The 19238-nt window shown below is 51.6% G+C and overlaps 1 long non-coding RNA gene across 3 annotated transcripts; it reads left to right on the top strand.

Annotated features, from left to right (window-relative positions):
* Positions 1-465: 465 nt before the first annotated feature.
* On the top strand, positions 466-11890 carry LOC131424362 (uncharacterized). 3 transcript variants are annotated; one of them, XR_009227237.1, is made up of 4 exons: positions 466-753; positions 7126-7248; positions 7371-7487; positions 8127-8543. It is a non-coding gene; the product is annotated as an uncharacterized LOC131424362 (long non-coding RNA). The 3 variants fall into 3 exon arrangements; XR_009227236.1 differs by lacking the exons at positions 466-753; positions 8127-8543 and adding an exon at positions 11721-11890 and having other exon boundaries at positions 2633-7248; XR_009227235.1 differs by lacking the exon at positions 466-753 and having other exon boundaries at positions 2633-7248.
* Positions 11891-19238: the final 7348 nt, after the last annotated feature.

The raw sequence follows: 19238 nt of genomic DNA, 5'->3' as shown, positions 1-19238 counted from the left end.
AGTCCTGGGGCAGCTGGGGAGGAGTGGAAGGGGGGAGCGAGAGGAATCACTCTGGGCTGTGGGTCCCTTGCTTTGTGACCCTACATTTATCTGCGAGGCAGTAGAATGTGATGACAAGGACGCAGACCCTGGCAGCCCCTGCCAGAGCCTCCATCCTCGCCCTTCACTTCACAGAAGCACCTCCATCTCCTTTGCCTCGGTTTCTTTATCTCCACATGGTGCGTGATTCTGAGGGTGTTTATTTCACTGGTGGTTGTGAGGACTGAGCTAGTGCACTGCAAGGAAAGACTTAGAACAGCTGTGGCATACAGCAGGCGCCGCATCAGCATCAGATGTGCTATGAGTGCAGAAGCTGCTGGGGAGGCCCCCTGGCACTCTGCTCCACGGGCTGAGGCGGGAGGGTGCACCGGAGGCCCCAGGGTTGAGCTCACCCTCTCCCTCCCCCCACCAGCTTCCCGAGACTGTGGCCCCCCAACAGCATGCCTGACCTGAAGTGCGGGGCCAGCGCCAGGCTATCTCCCGAGGGCGGAGCCCCTGGCTCCCCGATTGGCCACTCTGTGGGCACGCGGGCCACGGCGGGTCCCTGAGCCGCTGTGTTCAACCCCACAGAGCCGCCTTCACACCTGGTCCGCCCTCAGAAGCTTCCAGTGAGCCGGGACACAGGTGGGCTGGATCAAAACTGCACCGAGGACGGGGAATGCAGGGACCTCAGCCAGACCCTCCACCGCACCCCCCAGGCCCAGCCGGCCCCAGGTCCTGCAGCTGCTTGTTTATCCATGTGTCGGGAGCTGTTCCCGTGTAACTCAGTTCTCTTCCCTCCCTCCCTCCCTCCCTTCCTCCCTCCTTCCATCCCTCCCTTCCTCCCTCCTTCCATCCCTCCCTTCCTCCCTCCCTCCCTTCCTTCCTCCCTCCCTCCCTCCCTTCCTTCCTCCCTCCCTCCCTCCCTCCCTTCCTTCCTGCCTCCCTCCCTCCCTCCCTTCCTTCCTTCCTTCCTCCCTCCCTCCCTCCCTCCCTTCCTCCCTCCCTCCCTCCCTCCCTTCCTCCCCCCCCCCCCCCCGCCCTCCCCCCCTCCCTCCCTCCCTCCCTCCCTCCCTCCCTTCCTTCCTTCCTCCCTCCCTCCCTCCCTTCCTTCCTCCCTCCCTCCCTCCCTCCCTTCCTTCCTTCCTCCCTCCCTTCCTTCCTCCCTTCCTTCCTCCCTCCCTCCCTCCCTCCCTTCCTTCCTCCCTCCCTCCCTCCCTCCCTTCCTTCCTCCCTCCCTTCCTTCCTCCCTCCCTCCCTCCCTTCCTTCCTCCCTCCCTCCCTCCCTTCCTTCCTTCCTGCCTCCCTCCCTCCCTTCCTCCCTTCCTCCCTTCCTCCCTCCCTCCCTCCCTTCCTCCCTCCCTCCCTCCCTCCCTTCCTTCCTCCCTCCCTCCCTCCCTTCCTTCCTTCCTGCCTCCCTCCCTCCCTTCCTCCCTCCCTCCCTTCCTCCCTTCCTCCCTTCCTCCCTCCCTCCCTCCCTTCCTCCCTCCCTCCCTCCCTCCCTTCCTTCCTCCCTCCCTCCCTCCCTTCCTCCCTCCCTCCCTTCCTCCCTCCCTTCCTCCCTTCCTTCCTTCCTCCCTCCCTCCCTCCCTCCCTCCCTCCCTTCCTTCCTCCCTCCCTCCCTCCCTCCCTCCCCCCCCCCCTCCCTCCCTCCCTCCCCCCCTCCCTCCCTCCTTCCTCCCTCCCTCCCTCCCTTCCTTCCTCCCTCCCTCCCTCCCTTCCTCCCTCCCTCCCTCCCTCCCTCCCTCCCTCCCTCCCTCCCTCCCTTTCTCCCTTCCTCCCTCCCTCCCTTCCTCCCTCCCTCCCTCCCTCCCTCCCTTCCTCCCTTCCTTCCTCCCTCCCTCCCTCCCTTCCTTCCTTCCTTCCTTCCTCCCTCCCTCCCTTCCTCCCTCCCTCCCTCCCTCCCTCCCTTCCTCCCTTCCTTCCTCCCTCCCTCCCTTCCTTCCTTCCTTCCTTCCTCCCTCCCTTCCTTCCTCCCTCCCTCCCTTCCTTCCTTCCTTCCTCCCTCCCTTCCTTCCTCCCTCCCTCCCTCCCTCCCTTCCTCCCTTCCTTCCTCCCTCCCTCCCTCCCTCCCTCCCTTCCTCCCTCCCTCCCTCCCTCCCTCCCTTCCTTCCTTCCTCCCTCCCTCCCTTCCTCCCTTCCTTCCTCCCTCCCTCCCTCCCTCCCTCCCTCCCTCCCTCCCTTCCTTCCTCCCTCCCTCCCTCCCTCCCTTCCTTCCTCCCTCCCTCCCTCCCTCCCTCCCTCCCTTCCTTCCTCCCTCCCTCCCTCCCTCCCTCCCTTCCCCCCTCCCCCCCTCCCTCCCTCCCTCCCTCCCTCTCTTCCTTCCTCCCTCCCTCCCTTCCTCCCTCCCTCCCTCCCTCCCTCCCTTCCTTCCTCCCTCCCTTCCTTCCTTCCTGCGGCCTTTCCTCCCTCCTTTAACGGGGCTGTGTTTGCTGCTCTGCTGTTCTTGGTGGTGGGAGTAATTGCAAACCTCAAGTATGCAAAACCCAGTTGGAAATGTTCAAAAAAGGCGGCCAAATAGGCATTTCCCTTCCAAATAACTAGCTGGATTCCACTGTTGGATTTTAAAAACCTTTATCTTCGCTAAATATTTGACTTTGATTTTCATGTATTTTGAAATAGGTTAAAAGAACAGAGAAATGAACATCGTCCAGAAACATTGATCCTACATTGCACTTAGTGATAAGACTCCTGGGCTGCAGATGAGGGAACTTACCTTTGCTTCTGGTCCTGCCAGGATGGAGCTGTGTGACTTAGAAAGCCATTTGCCCTCTCTGGTCTTATTGTTTCATCTTTCAAATTAAATGGCTTGGGAACCCAGGTGGGAAATTATTATTTTATTGTTGTTTGAATGCTCAGTCCCTCTCCCTGTCCTTCCGGTAGTGAGACCCTTTGCTTCCCTTGGGGACCCTTCCTCTTCCATGCTCACTTATTTCAGACAGGGCTGTTCCAGGAGCTTGAGATTTGGGATCGCCTTTTTGGAAGCAGGTGTGGGAAAAGAGGCTCCCTTATTACATGGAGGGATTACTAGAAAAATGTTGATATTTTAAAGGTGACTAGCAGACCAAACTAGCTATTGCTGCATAACAAATTATTATAGACTTAGTGGCTTAAAACTACGCACCTGTGTTCTCAGGGTCTCTAAGGGCCTGGGGAGTGATATGGCTTGGCTGGGTTCTGAGCATGGCCACCTTCAGCACTGCCCTAGGCTGCCATCAGGTGGGGACCAAGCTACAGAGCCTTCGGGGAGAGCTCCGCCCTCCACTGGCTCCCTCAGGTTTGGGGAAGGATTTATTTACTTCTAGCTACAGGGTGGGGGCTTCGGTTTCTGCCTGGAAGCTGCTCTCAGCAACCAGTTGGCCCACAGTTCCTTGCACATGGCCTCTCTACCACAGTGATCATGCTGGCATGGTCACCTGTACTGGTGACAGGAGGTTCCTGAGCCCTGTGAATCATCTGTGGAGGGATTCTGTCGTGGGGGTGTGGGAGACAGTGGGGCACCGCAGGCTGCCATCCAAGCCGCCTCCCCCATCTCCCCGCAGGGCCTTCCTCCCCTAGCCTGGCAGCCTGGGGAGCTGACCTTTCGTATCCAGGGCTCATGGGTGATGGGAACAGCATGGATCTTCTACTGGACAAACCTGGACTTGGGTCCTGGCTAGTGTTTGCCCAGCAGCCGTGACCCCGTGGCCCTGGTGTTCTCAGGGTCAGTGCAGGGAGATCGACAGCCGTCACACCCTGCGGAGAGGGTCCACATGTGGGTATTAAAGAGCACTTGACTGTGTTTTTTATTCTCCTGGGAATTGGTGTCAGTCCTCCAATCAGATATGCAAGAGGTCGATATTTTTCTTTACTTTTATGGTATTGGAGTTATTTTCTGCTTTGAGCTCTCAACCCTGGGGAGAATAGAAACAGACTGGCTCAGTGCCTTTCCTCAGTGTAAACTCCAGGTCGAGGAGGGCTTATGTGGGGCCATGGAGGGCTCTAGGGCTCATGCTCCCTGGGGTCTCCTCCACCGGTATTCCCGGTGGCCTTTGGCCACCCATTCTGTGTGGCTCACAGTCGGGTGAATCCCCCGGGACTTCAAGCCCTCTTTAGGTCCAGCTAGGGACTGCTCGGATAGAAACCCTGCCAGTCATCCTCAGACCTTTTTGTCACCTTTGAAGCCAACAGGGATTAAAATAGCTTAACCTATGGGGCTCCTGTGAAAATTAATTGGGTTATTACTTAGTGCTGGGAGCACACTGAGTCCTCAATAAATGAGATTTACTTTATCGTGCTGGAGTCGGGGGACACTGTTTGCTCTTCTGCCTGGCTCTTGGTCCCTTAGGCTCTTCCCAGGAAAGGCAGGACTTGGACCCTCTAGTCTTCTCTCCAAGATGAGGGATACAGAGGGCAGGGCCCATGCCCGTCAGAATCTGCGCGCTCTTGGCTTCCGTCTTGGGAGAGGTCCAGCTCTGGGAATCTGCATTAGTCTGGGAGACAGTGAGAGGGCAGGAAGCCTGGCTGCTCCCCAGCATGCGTTCTCCCGAAGAAGCATCTCCACCGGGCTCTGGAACTCGAAGCCAAGTACCAGCTCCTTTGAGGCTTTCTGCTCTGCTGTCCCATCAGTGAGCCACAGATACAGGTGCACAGTGGCAGAACGTGGGAGATGCAGGGGTCAAGGAAGTCATGAGAAGCCCTTTGTCAATATTCGCAGAAGTCAATTCCCCCTGGTTCTCCGTGACCTGAAAGAAGGGCTTAAGTGACCCACCCAGAGCTGGCTGCACTCTGTTCCTGCCCAGGAAATGCCCAACCTGCTGAACCCGAATCTCGAGGCTTGTCCTCAGCAGATGGCATTGCTGGTCATCTGATGACCTTTGCAAAGATCAGCAGGCCTGGGTGTGGAGGGCCAGGGAGTCAGTCAGCTCCAGCATCCTGAACGTGTTCCTCTGGGGATACAAGATGTGCATCATGGGCAGCGTGGTGGGTAGACTACGAAGAGAATTCAAATTGAAAAAGTCACATTGAAGAGTGATGCCATTCTGCCACCTTGTGGTAATTTCCTGTGGATTTTTTTTTTCCATGCTGTGGCCTGAAACCTAGGGGCTGCCAGGGACCACTGACTTTCTTGAAAAAGACAAATGGTTAGTCCTGCACAATGTTGGACTGATGACCATTCTAGTTTCTATGAAGGACAGATAAATAGGGGGCCGATCATTAAGATCAGTCTTGAAGGCCAGGTCCCATTCTAGCTACTCGGGAGGCTGAGGCAAGAGGGTATTAAGTTCAAGGTTGGCCCGGGGAACTTAGTGAGACCCTGTCTCAAAGTAAGAAACAAAAAGGACGGAACATGTAGCTCAGTGGTAAAGTGTCTTTGGGTTTAATTCCAAGTGCCCCCCACCAAAAAAAGATTAGTCTTGGAGGTATATAATGACTTCAGATAGTCACTGAATGAACAATTGTTTAATTATTTCTCTGTATCCATGAAGCAGTGCTAGGCTCTGGGGGAAAATACAAATATGGTCTCTGCCCTTAATGAGCTTAAAATATGTGCCAGAGTAAGGACAGTTTATACACAGACCTAAATGATAAGGAAAATCCTAAGTATGCATCATAAGCTCCCTGGGCAAATGGAAGGAAGTCAGTCACAGCACTGGAACCGGAGAGCAGGCTGCTGAGGGAGATGGCGTTGGCTCCCAGGGGTCACCAGATACCCCAGATGGGGAAAGGAGGCACACGAAAGGGTCACGTGGTAGAAAAACCACTGGACTCACAGCACAGGACAGCAGGACACACACTTTTCTGCTCGTGTGCGTCTACAAAGAAGTGAGCCTCCATCCCAAAGTATTTTATTTATGAAACGTGGCATGTACCACGGAAGACACGGAAGAAGAGGAGAGTAAGGTGATAACAGTAGGACTGTCTCCCTGGTGTTTCCTCCGGTGTCCCATCCTGCCTTGAGGATGGCTGCGCAGAGGGAGACGGAGGGACAAGGGTGACAGACGCTGCAGGGCACAGTGCTGCACAGGCCGCCAAAAAGTGGACCCAGGTGAGGTGTGGATGTGAGGAAGGGACAGACCCAGAGGTGGAACTAGAGAATTGCCAGGGGTTTAAAGAGAAAGACCTGTTCAAGGCCGTTCTGAGCGTAGACTTATTTTAAGATCTTCCTTTTGGGAGACGGTGGAGAATCATTCCCTGAGAATCTAGGAGCACCGGCAGGTTTCTGGAGAAGGGCATGAGTTCATTTGGCATAAGCTAAGTTCCGAGTCCCCGTGGAGTCTGCTGATCTGTCCACAGGAATCTGGAAATTTAAATTCAGAAAAGAAGCTGGGAACAGAGAGGGTCATGTGGGTCAGAGGTGATGCCAAACTGTGGGAGCAAGTGAAGAGGCCCGGGAGAGAGCATGAAAGAGGAAACCAGAGCAGGGACAGCCCCCCAAGGATGCTGACACCGGGGTGTTGTGGCCTGAGAAACAGACTTTGAGATGGAGAATTGCAACAGGAGATGTGAGGGGGCACATCAGGACCAAGGCCTGCAGGGAGTGAAGGGTGCCGCGGGGTGGAGGGGGAAGTTGAGCTGGGGTGTGGCTCCAGTGGAGGCCTCCGCAGATCCCACGAGGAGCTCTGAATCCAGGATGGCCTTTGGGGGGAGGCTAAGGGTGCTGGACTGGCTCTGTCGGGCTCCTACCAGCCGGGTCCTGGGCCGAGTTCATCCCCTGCCTCCTCACTCAGAGCTGTCATTTGGATCTTGAAGTAGCACAACGGGCATATTTACACCAAGGAAATTGCCCAACATTACAGACCTGGACTTTCTTCCCCCAGAAAACTGTCTGTTGAAATATTTACCAGTGTACACATTTACATCCCTAATCAGGTAAGAGGACTAACAAATCCTGGGTGTGGGCTGCCCCTGGGACGGATGTCGCCTTGGGCAGGGGAGCCCATCGCTGAGGACCCTGCCTGGGGAAGCAGGCCGTGGAGAGCCAGCAGAGAGCAGTTCCTGCATCTGGGGCAGTCGGTGCCTCGGCCATGCCAGGGGAACAGGGAGAGCACCGCTTGGCACCCACCACAGTCCACCTTGTGCCCATCTGCTCCAGACAGTAAGCTCCTCTCTTTTGCTGGGGACCAGGGGAGTAATGTGGATCTTCTCTGCTACCGTCTTGAAGTGACAGCAAGAGAGCGCCATGACCTGCAGGAGGCACAGTTCCCCCCCCCCCTTGCTGCACTATCCCAGTGGGGCTTCCCCCATCAGGTAAGGGCAGGCTCTTTCCCCATCTCCCTCCTTTACCACCTATCCCAGGCCCCTCCCCCTCCCCTGCACCTCCGATGCTCCAGGTAGCTCTCTAGTACCATGACCATGACCCTCATCTCCAGGGATGGAACATCCTGGTCATCAGGCCCTTCTCAGCCTGCAGCTTCTCCTGTGGTCCAGTTACCATCAGAACTGGGCAGGGACACTCAGAACCACCCTCACGGGCCTCCAGTGTGCAGGTATACTCGTTTGCACCCCTGCTATGTGAGGGCAGGCCCTCTTGCTGGTATCAGGAATCCTCTTCTTGCCAGCTGCTCTCTTGGCACAGCAGACCTGGTGGCACTGGTGGCCCCAGTGGCAATGTCCCTTCTCCAGGCAACAGGGCGTCTCAGCCTTAAGGTCCAGGATCTTTCTTGGGCCCTCATCCAACCTTTACTGAGTGCACCCCCGAGCAGTGTTCTCCCTGTTGCCCAGTTTCCTTTGGGTGGGACCTGAACCATTAGCTGATGGTTTGAACTCAGAACAGCCCAGCTGTGCTCCCTCCCCAGTGGCCCTGGAGGGCTGCCATTGACAGCTGGGGACACTCCTCTGACAGTGAGAGGAGCCTGAAGTGAGGTTCCTGCAGTGCCAGCAGAGCCTGGTGGGGCCACCTCTAGAGCTGACACCGATGCCTGTGGACACGAGGGGCCTTGTCATCCTGTCCAGGTGGACGCCGGCTTAGTGAGCCACAGCCCAGATAGCATGGAATTGTCCCCTTGGACCCCCCCCCCCCGTCCTTCACGCATGCCACCTTGTCTCAGTGTCTAGCCCAGGTTTTAGGGATTGTAAGTGCCACTGTATTGGAGAGTATTTTAGTCAGCTTTTTGTCTCTGGACCAGAAAACCTGACAAGCAAGATGTGAAGGAGCAAAGCTTCTTTTGGCTCACAGTCTCAGAAGTCCAGTCCACAGTTGGCCGACTCCATCGTCTGGGCCCCGGTGATGCAAATATCATGGTGGGAGGATGTGGCAGAGGAAAGCAGCTCAGGACACGGCAACCAGGAAGCAGAGAGTCCCTTCACCAGGGACAAAATACAAGCCCCAAAGGCACATCCCCAGTGGCCTACTTCCTCTGTCACACCCCACAGTCACTGCCCACTTAATCCATATCTGTGGATTAATCCATGAATCAGGTTACACCGCTCATCATCTGATCATTTCACCTCTGAAAATTCTGACATTGTCTCACCTATGAGCTTTTGGGGGATTCCTCATATCTGAACCATAACAGAGAGAAATTAGATGAAGATGAAATTGATTTTTGTGTGTGTGGTGCTGGGGATTGAACCCAGGGCCTTGTGCATGCAAGGTAGGTGCGCTACCAACTGAGCTATATCCCCAGCCCCTGAGATTAATTTTAGTTCACTTAAATAGCATAATACCCAGTTATTAAGGATGGAGAAGAGGAAAGAAAGATGAAAAAGAGAAAGATGTTCTCAATTCCAAAATATTGGGACTGGCAAGGCAGGCTGCCCGGTGCTCCTTACTTGCTGCAGGGAGAGGCCGCCAACCCTCTGCCACTCGGGCTGGGAGAGAGAGAATGGTGGGTCAACCACTGGAATCTTGCAGGAGAGGAGTTCACTGAGAAATCCCTGGAATGACTTTTCAACTTCATAAAGAATAGGCTGTGACAGATTCTCCTGCAGGGTGGCCCTCGTGCTCAGGAGACTATCACGTGAAATGCTATAAAATTTAGAGAAAAGAGTCCTGAGGTCAATTACAGCTGGTCTTGCCCGGCTGAGACGGAGCCAGTTTCTCTGCTGGTGTTGGGCACAGCATTCCTGGAAGAAAACGTTTCCAGTCATGGGGCCCTTACCTGCAGGGGACTACAACCTGAGCCCCCCACGAGTAGTACCAACTCTGTATACAACGATGTCTTTCCCTGTACATACTTACCTATGACAAAGCTCATTTATGGACACAATAGTAGATGAACAGGAGCTACTCATAAAATAGAAGAATCTTAACACCGCACTGTAATATAAGTTACACAGACTTGCTGTCCCTCTCCCCAAATCTTATTGTATCCCACCACCGTTCCTCTTCCTGGGATGACGTGAAGTGATACTCGAAGGAGGCACTTGGTGGCTTCTCTTTGGCATACCCAAATTGCCAGCACTGCTACTGTTTTTTGTCAGCTTTTCTATTGTCATGACCAAAATACCAGACAAAGCAAATTAGAGGAGGGAAAGTTTATCTGGGCTCAAGATTTCCGAGGTCCCAGTCTGAAGGTGGCTGACTCCGTTGCTCTGGGCTCGTGGTGAGGCAGCACGTGACGGGGAAGAGCCCCAGCGGAGGAAAGCTGCTCAGCTCCTGGTGGAGTCAGAGGGGGGAAGGGGCCCCAGAGAAGAGGCACCCTTCCTGCCTGTTTCCAGGGACCCACCTCCTCCAGCCATGCCAGCCGACCCACAGTTACCACTCAGTCAGTCTGTTCAAACCAGGATGGACTCATCAGGTTACCCCTTCATGATGCCATCATTTTACCTCTGAATATTCCTGCATTATAGGAGTTTTGGGGGATACCTCATATCTAAACCACAACACCTCCTCTTGTTCTTTGAAGCCATTATTAAGGAAAATGAGGGTTACTTGAACACAAGCACTGGGATCTGATACCACGACAGGCAACTTGAAATAGCTACCAAATGATTAACAGGGGGGTAGTATATACTGTGTGGATACGCTGGACAAAGGAGTAACTCACGTCCTGGGCAGGACATCTTGGATGAAACATCATGCTGCTCAGAATGGCATGGAATTTAAAATGTACGAAGGTTGGGGATGTAGCTCAGTGGTGGAGCACTTGCCTAGCCTGCACAGGCCCTGGGGCGTGTTTGAGGGTGGAGGATGAGGGGCTTACGAATTACTTCTGGAATTTTCCATTTAATATTTTTAGACCTTGGTTGGTCATGGGTGACTAAACTCTCAGAAAGCGAAACCACAGATAAGAGGAGACTACTGTACACATAAGCCTTGAGGCAGGAAAGAGCTTGGCAAGTCTGCCCATCCAACGGAGGGACAGAAGCTCAGTGAGAGCGGGAGGTGGGGCCAGAGGCTGGTAGGGCCAGAGGCCCGAGGGCTTCCTCCACAAGTGCAAGGGGGATTACTACAATATTTTTAGCAGGAGGTTGTCATGACCTATAAAAGGCATAAATTTCTCTATGCATAAACTCAGGTACACAGAAATGTGACTCTAAAATGGAATTTAGCCCCACTGACTTTTCCTGCACGATTCAGCTGCCTCCAGCTCCCAGCAGTCTGTCTTGGGAAAACGCTTGGTTAACAGGGCTTCTCTCCAATCTCCTGTCCGTCCTTTCTCCCCAGGCGTGCCTGGGTTTATGACCAGGCTTCCACAAAGTCCTGGGGTTGCCTGGGGTTGGACAAGGGGCTTTGTCTGTGCAACACCACTGCAGGAATGACTCCTCATTTCCTCTTCCACACTTGCAGGCAGGGCCCTGCCTTTTGAGTGGGAACTGAGTCTCTATCTTTCCACATGTTTCTCACTCTGATGGCAGAGGTGCCCCATTCTGTTCCCCAGAGGCAGTGTGACAGGGTCAGCACCTTCCCTGCAGGAGGTTGAAAACTGTCTCCATCAAAGCACTCCTTGGTCAAAGGTGAAGCTTTGCCGTCTTCCCACTCAGCATTCACCCCCCCAAGCACCTCTGCCCTCTGCTCTGGGGGACTTAGGAGCATCTTGGACTTTCAGACTATGGATTGGATAGTCTTGGGGCCCAGACTTGGGTCAACTCAAACCGGATGGGGGTTGGCTTCTGCCCACCTGCTTTCTCCACCCACGTCTCGCTCAGGCTGCCTGAACTCAGCTCTGTGCCTTCACAACCTTTTGGGTTCCTCTGCCCCTCCTCTTCCAAGCAAGGCATATTTCATCTCAGCTGTGGAAGCTGCAAATCAGCATCTGAATCTTCACATTGGGCCCCGAGACCAGGGGCTCCTGGACCTAGGAGTCAAATATTTGTAAACTCTCTGATCAGAAGTGGGTGCCTGTGCCTGTCTGCCCTTGGGTAGGGGAAGAAAGGCCCCAGGATGACAAGTGAAGGACTTTCGCTGGGGGGGGGGGGGTGAGATTGGAGAGAAAAGCAGGAAATTCACAGATGAATGCTTTGGAATCTGATAAGCATTCAGACTTTCTAAAATGTCCCCAGTGGCTGCATGGAACCTAGGGAAACAGGAAGGCCAGTGGCAGGCTAGAACTTAGGTGACTCAGGCTGTAGAGACGGGAAAGAACAGAACTACACTGATTCGTTTTGTATGTGCAAACCTTGGTGCACTCTGCGTGCCTCTAAATCTGGGACCGCCTTGCTTGTTTCCAGGCCCCTGGGAAATGGATTCTGCATATTTGTGCAATTGATAAATTCCACATCAACCCATTAATCTTTTTAACCTCTTAGAGTCATCTGCTTATATTTGTGTTTTGCAGAGGTTGAGCCATGCTGTGTGAATCCTGGATACTGGCAAGGATTGGCCAAAGAAAGCAGCTGTCTCCTGTGACACACCCAAGTCTCCTCTCCTGGGAAAGCCCTCAGGAGGAGTCTCCTTTGTCAATAATTAAACAATTCCTGAAGGCTGGCAGGCTGGAGGGAATGTGCATTTGCTGTTTGTTCTTAAAACATGTCTGTTTTCTGTGTTTTACTTTTATATATAATTATAATGTACTAATTAAAATAATGATAAGAGAAGAGAGATCAATAGAGTACAGCAAGCGAAGGGGAGAGGGAAGGCAAAGGGGGTGAGATTGGCCAAGTCATGTTCTCTGCATGTAAAAACATGGCATGATGAAGCTAATGACTATGTATAATTAGAATGCACCAATTAAAAAAAAATGTCCTGGTTTCTCCCTTTAGACCAAAGCCAGTGAGTTGCAGGATTGGAAAACCCAGTCGGATTAGCCTTGGCCGAGTCCTTGCAAGCTGTCTTCCTCATTCACCAAAAAGGAAAGATTTGCTGGAGGGTTGCCAAGGTCCATGGGAGACTTGCCCCTGACACTCATGTGCCTCCTGCCAAGAACTCCTGTCCCTTTGGTGGAAAATCTGCCCCTGCTGTGGGAACAATCATACCGTCTACAAGGAGTCTGGGGGACAGAAAACATGAAGCAATAATGCATGTAGAGTTAGTTCTGCTACCCAGCCCTTACTGCTGCAACCACTACCCCTATCACATACTCTTGGGAAACAGGAAATCCTCCTAAGAGCTCGGTGATTACACTGGAGCTATTTCACCAACTCTAGAAGAGAATTTCTTAAGAGCAAAGCATAGCTCTCAAGGTAGAAAATCAAATGCAGAGCAAAGGGGCATTTGGAAACAATAGCTTTCAGGGACCGTTTTCTGGAGTTGCAGCCTGTGACCTGAGATGTCTTTTATTTATCCTTAATAGAAGAGTGATTCTTCCTCGAGAGGGCCTGTAGGTCTGCAGTAGTGGGAAGCAAGCCCTTGCTCTTGCTTATTTAGCAATTAATCTTACCAGGCCGGATGAGCAGGCTGACTTACACAGGCCCATCTGAAAAACGCATTATGAACCCAAGGCCCTCCTCCCCCCCCGCGCTGCTTTCTACCAAAGATAACAAAGACTGCGGAGTGACTGAGGATTAGGGGTGAGCCCGTGCACACCACAGGCCTGGAAACAGCACAGAAGCCTCTAGACCTGCGGTTCCCAAAGCTTTCGTTCTCAGGACCTGCTCACCTTCTTAAACGTTTTTGAGCCTCAAAGAGCTTTTATGTTTTTTTTTTATGAGTTCTATCTATTGGTATTTACCACACTCAAAATTAAATTGGGAAATATGTGAAAACGCAGGAATGTTCAAGCCTGGTGCTCTTAGGGGAAAGATGAACCTGATGCACATCAGCTGCGGCTGGGAAACAGCACTGCACACTCTGTGAGTGAGGAAGACAAAGGCTCCTTCAGTAGAAGAACAGCGTTGACCTCAGACACCTTGAGTGGTGCCTCTGCAGGCCCCAGGGCCACACCTTGAGAACTGCTAACATGAAGAAATGTACATGGTTCCTGGGTCCTTGCTGGATGCCACTGTCAACCGAATTCTCTGCACAGGGGACCCTCAATTATTGCTGTTTAGTTTAAAATCTACAGGACAAAGAGATGATGACAGCATGCTATGGAAAAGAAGAGGATTTTTATTTTACAGGGATTAAAAATATGTCCCCAGAGCAGGTTCATAGTAAGAAAAAAATCAGCAAAATCAATGCCAACTTTGCTTCCACTAATTCTTAGTCTTTTTGGTTAAAGTGCAGTGAACAGATGGTTTGGTCCCTGTGTTATTTAGCTTTCCATTGCTGTGTCAAAATACCTGAGATAAATCAACTTAAAGGAGAAAAATTTGGGGGCTCATGGTTTCAGAGCTTCCCATCCATGGTCAGTCGCTCCACTGGTGTTGGGCCTGGGGTAAAGTAGCACATCGTGGCTGCTCACCTCTGGCGGCCAAGAAGCAAAGAGAAGGCAGGGTCCTATGTCCCCTTCAAGAGCAGGCCCCAACGACTTAGCTTCCTTCCACTAGGTCTTATCTCTTAAACTTTCCACCACTCTCAAATAGGGCCACAGGATGGTGATCAAGGCTTCAGTATTGGGCCTCTGGGGACATTTAAGATCCAAACCATCGCAGTCACTGAATTCATAAAGCAACCATTACCACCACCCACATATTTGTAAGCAGCCCCTCTGGGAGGAGCACATGAAAGCCCTTTACCAAGTGCTCCATGTATCTGCAGAGTGCTGGGCGCTTCACATTCATTAGTTATGACACTCTATGGACAGATTAGGAAATTAAAGTTCAGAGAGGTGAAGTAAACCACCCAGGTGGACCAGCTTGGGTGCAGGAAGCAGGGTTTCAAGTTGGGCAAAGCCTTCTTTTTTTTTTTTTGTTTAGTGGTGGGGGACTGAACCCAGAAACTGAGCTAAATTCCCATCCATTTTTAATTTTTGAGACAAGATCTCACTAAGTTGCCCAAGATGGCCTTGAACTTGGCATCTCCTGCCTCAGCCCTCCAAGTTGCTGAGATTACAGGCGTGTGCCACTATGCTTGGCTCCAGGGTGTCTTCTTGCAAGCCAGCTGTTTACCCACCAAGCCTGTGTGCCCTCTAATCTATCTGTGCATTCAGGGCTTCTGGATCATCCAGCCTCACCCAGGCTGGCCCCGGGGATGGGTGACCCGTTTCCACGTCAATTCAACACCTGGTGCTTACTCGAGTGTCACTACATGCCTGGCCTGGTGCTAGGTCCTGTGGATGAATCATGGAACATATGTGGCAAGAAAAACAATGTACAATGTGACCCCTGCCTTTGAACTTACTAAAACAAATGCTCAAAAGTGGAAAACCACCCAAAGATAAAAGGTGGCGCACAATTAGTGCCTCATGAGAGTCGGACGGAGTTGAGGAAGGTCCTTGGCTTTCGGAGCAGGAGCCCACTGGGGTCCAGGGGTGCCACCAAGGCAGCAGGAAGAAGGAGCCTTTGTGCTGGGCTGTTAGGAGAGCTTGTTTGTTTATGGAAGACGATTAAACTGGAATCAGGAGCCACGTTCGCTGGGGTCCCAGTCTGTCATTAACCAGATGTGTGAACTGGGGCTCCTTTCTAGACTCCCTAGGTCCTGCGGCAGCTGTGACATCTGCAGTCATCCCAGCCGAAGTTCGCCATCTCACTGGATGGCTTGTGCGTTTGCTCCCCCATGGCCTAAGGCACACCTCCCCAGGGTCCTCCTAGGCGCCCTGGTGGGGGCAGCCAGCCCCTAGACCAGTGTGGACCGGCTCTGCCGGCAGCAGTGCTGGGTAAACACGAGCTGCTGGCAGGCTCACCCTCTTCATAGTTTCCACTCTGAGCTCTGCTCTCTGAAATGCCTTTGAAGTCTCACAGACCTGGGCCCCAGCTCCAGCCCTTCCACTTCCTCGTTCTAAATCCTTAGGCAAGTTGCTTTAACCTCTTACAAACCTCGATTTGTTCACGTGTGAAATGATGGTACTGATCCCCCCAGGGTTGTTGTGAGAGCCGACTGTTCATCACCCAGGCCGGAGTGGTACCTGGCAGGGCCTGGGCAAGGTGGAGCTGTGAGCTGCTGCCCATCTTTGGAATGCTGTGCATAGAACCTAAATGGCAAGCAATTAAAGTTGTGAAATTTTATATTAGATTGATTGATTTCTTTGTTTCAATTTTATAATCATCGTGAAACTGGGTCATTGTGGAAATATAAAAAGGAAATTAAAAAAACAAAACAAAACAAAACACTGCTGGTCCTGCTAAATCCCTCCAGAGGGAGTCGAGAGAAGGGAAGAAAAAGTGAATGAGACAGTGTTGTAACGTTTTTTGTTTTCATTTTTGGTTTTGGTGCTGTGGATCGAACTCGGAGCCTCATGCATACCAGGTAAGTGCTCTACCAGGAGACACAGCCCTAGCCCTATTCAACACTTTGATTTTCAATAAGCAACAACAAATGTCTATTTATTCCTGCTATGGTTTGGATGTGGTTTGTCCCCCCAAGGTTGCATGTGTTGGGGGCTTGGGCCTCCGTGTGGTGGTGTTCAGAGATGGGGAGGCCTTTAGGAGGTGAAGCTGAGTGGGAGGTTGTCGGAGGTGCTGCCCTCGGGAGGGATTAATGTGGTTCTCTGGTGCTCTGGTTAGTTCTTGAGTTCCTGAGAGCAAGGCTGATCCCTCCCCTCTCCTGGGCTTCCTATTCTGCAATGGGATCTGACATACACTCCTGCCAGATGACACCTGCCATGGTGCAGTGCAGCCAAGGGGGGCCTCACAGTAGCTGCTGTTGCTGACAGCTCGGTCCTTGTCCCCGATGCCAATCCAATAACAAGGACATGGTTTTGAGAAAAAGGAAAAAGATGGTTTATTGCTTTGCTAGCAAATGAGAAACATGGGGGACTCCTGTCCCAAAGGTTGTGATTCTGCCCATCCGCAGGAACAGGGGGCTTTTAAAGAGGTGATTCAAAGAAAATGAGGTTAGGGAGGAGAGATCCAGAAGGAGAAGATCAGGGAAAAGAAGATCAGGGAGGAGAAGGTCAGGGAGAAGAAGGCTGGGGGGAAAAACATGTAAGTTTCAAAGCATCAAGTGTGAAGGGAAAGCGAGAGACAAGAGGCGGGTAAGGGAGAAATGAAAGACAGAGACCAGGCAGAGACACACATCAGGGTTTATTTGTCAGAGGTGACAGATAAAGGCCATCTCTCTACAGCGGAGAGAGGCTAACAGGCTTGGGTCCAGGACTTTTATGGGCAGGCTCAGGGATCAGAGCTGGGCAGGTCCTAAAGCAGGCGATTAGGGGTTGGGTTGGTATGAGGGAGTGGTGAGCCTTTCTCAGAAACACCCTTGGGCGGAAAAGTGAAACTTTTTCCTTAGAAAGGTGGCTGTCACTTAAGATGGCCATCCAGATGCTAAACAAGGACCTTTGACACTGGCACCATGCTGTTTGAACTGTTGGCCTAGGAAACCGAGCTCAATAAACCTCTTTCTTTGCACATGACCCAGTCTCAGGAAGTTTACTATAGCAACAGAAAACAGACTGATACAACACCTTTTCTACACTAAAGACTATTACAAGGACTAGTGATTGTAAATGTATAATAATTCCCTCACAAACAGAGGGTGGATAGTCACAGAAAACCTGCTTTTTTTTTTTTTAAACCCCAGTCCCTTATCCATGAAATTCAGCTCTCCTCATTGCTATTCTTCAGACAAAAAAAGGAAGGAACGTTGAAAGGAAGAAAAGAGAGAGAAACTGCTTTGAATGGCCCTTCATCCACTCCTGTGGTGGTTATTAGGCTACTGCTAATAAGTCACTGATGCACTGAGAATTTCTGTTGTTTTCTTTCCTTTGACTCTTTTTTTTTTTAAAATAAATTTCAAGCTAGGAGAAAAGATAGCTTGTGATAAAATATACATATATATATATATATATATATATAGTTGAAATGTGTGTCCATGGCAGGTGAGACTCAGTGGTGATGTTGGGGAGGCTTTATTGATTATTGGATATGACTGAGTCATGCTGGGGAGTGTTGGTAAAGATGGTGCCCAGAGCGCTTCTCTTCCGGGAGCTCAGGTCCATGGTGCGCGAACCGTCACCTCTAATCCCTGTGAATGGCGCGAACTTTGAATGGCGCACCTCCAATCCCTGAAGTGGCGTGAACTCTAGGCCAATGGAGAAGTAACGGCCCACTGGCCCTGCTCCTCCTCATCCTGCATTAAGCCCATAAATATCAACCCCCTGTTGGTGCTCCCTCTCTCTCTTACTCTCCCCCTCTCCCTCCCCTCCTTCTCTTCCCCCCCCCCTTCTCTTCTGCGATGGCCGCTAAGGTCCTGCTAATAAAATCTCAGACAGGTCAACGGTTGTTTTGGCTTGTTGAGTTTAGGAGCTTTCTTTACAAAGAGCTTTTTAGTTTGCCCGCTCCACTCACATGCGTTTTCCTATTTAGAGCTCATAAGTACCCCTTGAATGAAGTTTTCATTTGGGATGCCTTCTGCCGAAGTGACAGATGACCCAATTCAGAGTTAATAAAAAAAAAAAAAAGAAGAAGTTGCAAGTTTTTTTTTCCCTGGCTCACATTACAAGAAGACCAGAGCTCTTCTCCACCATCCTCACCGTCATATCTTCTCTAAGACTACTGGTCCTGAGCTCATCAGCTTCCGATCCCTTCCTTGGTAGGGGGAGGGTCAGCTTCCTACTGCGGCATTTCCTTAAGAGCAAAGATGCTGCTTCCCCGCTAAGCCTCAGTAATCCTCTCCCCGTGTCTCATCCAGGCAGGCTTAATCATGCCTGTTTCTAAATGGATATGGCCAGGGGCAGGCATCTCTGGTTGACGTGGACTGATCAGCTGGGGTGTGGTCAATGCTAGGCAGTCAACCACTCAACCTCAGTGTCCTCTACAGACATCCAGTTGGGGTCATATGATCATGGGTTCGCAAGCTCAGCCTTTGGACCAAATCTGACTGCCACTTTTTATAAGTAAAATGCCCTTGGAACACAGCCACGCACAGATGCTTGGGTGTCGTTTATAGCTGCTTTCATGCCACGAGAGCAGAACCGAGTAGATGTGACAGAAAACATACAGTCCACAAAGCCTACGATATGTACAATGTGGCCTTTTACAGAAAGTTTACTGACCCTTGTTCTCGATGGAGAAAGTGGAGTGGAGGTTCAACAACCTGTCCAAAGTCAAAGAGCTAATAAGAGGCAGAGAAGAGATTCCAACGCCTGCTGCTCTCCCTGCCACCAGCGTCTCCTGGGGACAGGCCTGGCGTTTACACTGGCACAGATCTCCTGAAATGAGCACATCTGCGAGGACTGATGGATTTTCAGACACGACACTTCCACATGCTTACAGAAACAGAGGGTCAAGAGGGGCGTGAGGAAATGGAAGAGGAATTCTACAATTTATCATTGACACCCTATTTTATTTTATTGTGGTACTGGGATCAAACCCAGGGCCTCTACCACAGAGCCACGTCCTCAGCCCGACACTATTTTAAAAAGACACAAACACCAACTGGAATTAGAGTAGAAATTTTCAATAATCAGTAGGATAAAACGAAAGAGGCTAAAAAACGAATGTCACAGAGATGAAATGTGGATCGATGCTACTCCGACAAGTTCAGTTCACAGGATAATGTCAGTTTTTAAGTGAAGGAGAAACAGCAGCATGAATGAATGAATGAGTGAATATAGTCCTTACGACAGCTGGACTTAATGGGTTTCCAACTCTATGTTGGTGCAAGAGCCGGAAACACTCAGCATGAGCCACACTTGGGATTTTGATTTGAGTCTTTCACAGGTTTGTGATGACTTCCTAATGAGGTCATATTCTGAGGTGTTGAGGGTTGGGACATCGACATCTTTTGAGGGGACACGATGGAAACCTCATGCCTGGTTAGGGCACCATCATCTGTCCAGCCCCATCTTGAGTTCAGTCTGGCAGTCCTCCTTCCTGCC

Source organism: Marmota monax, unplaced genomic scaffold, assembly GCF_021218885.2.
Source record: "Marmota monax isolate L192 unplaced genomic scaffold, Marmota_monax_Labrador192_F-V1.1 WCK01_AAM20220418_F8-fsc00083, whole genome shotgun sequence".
Lineage (NCBI taxonomy): Eukaryota > Metazoa > Chordata > Mammalia > Rodentia > Sciuridae > Marmota > Marmota monax.
This window is presented reverse-complemented; position numbering and strand designations above follow the sequence as displayed.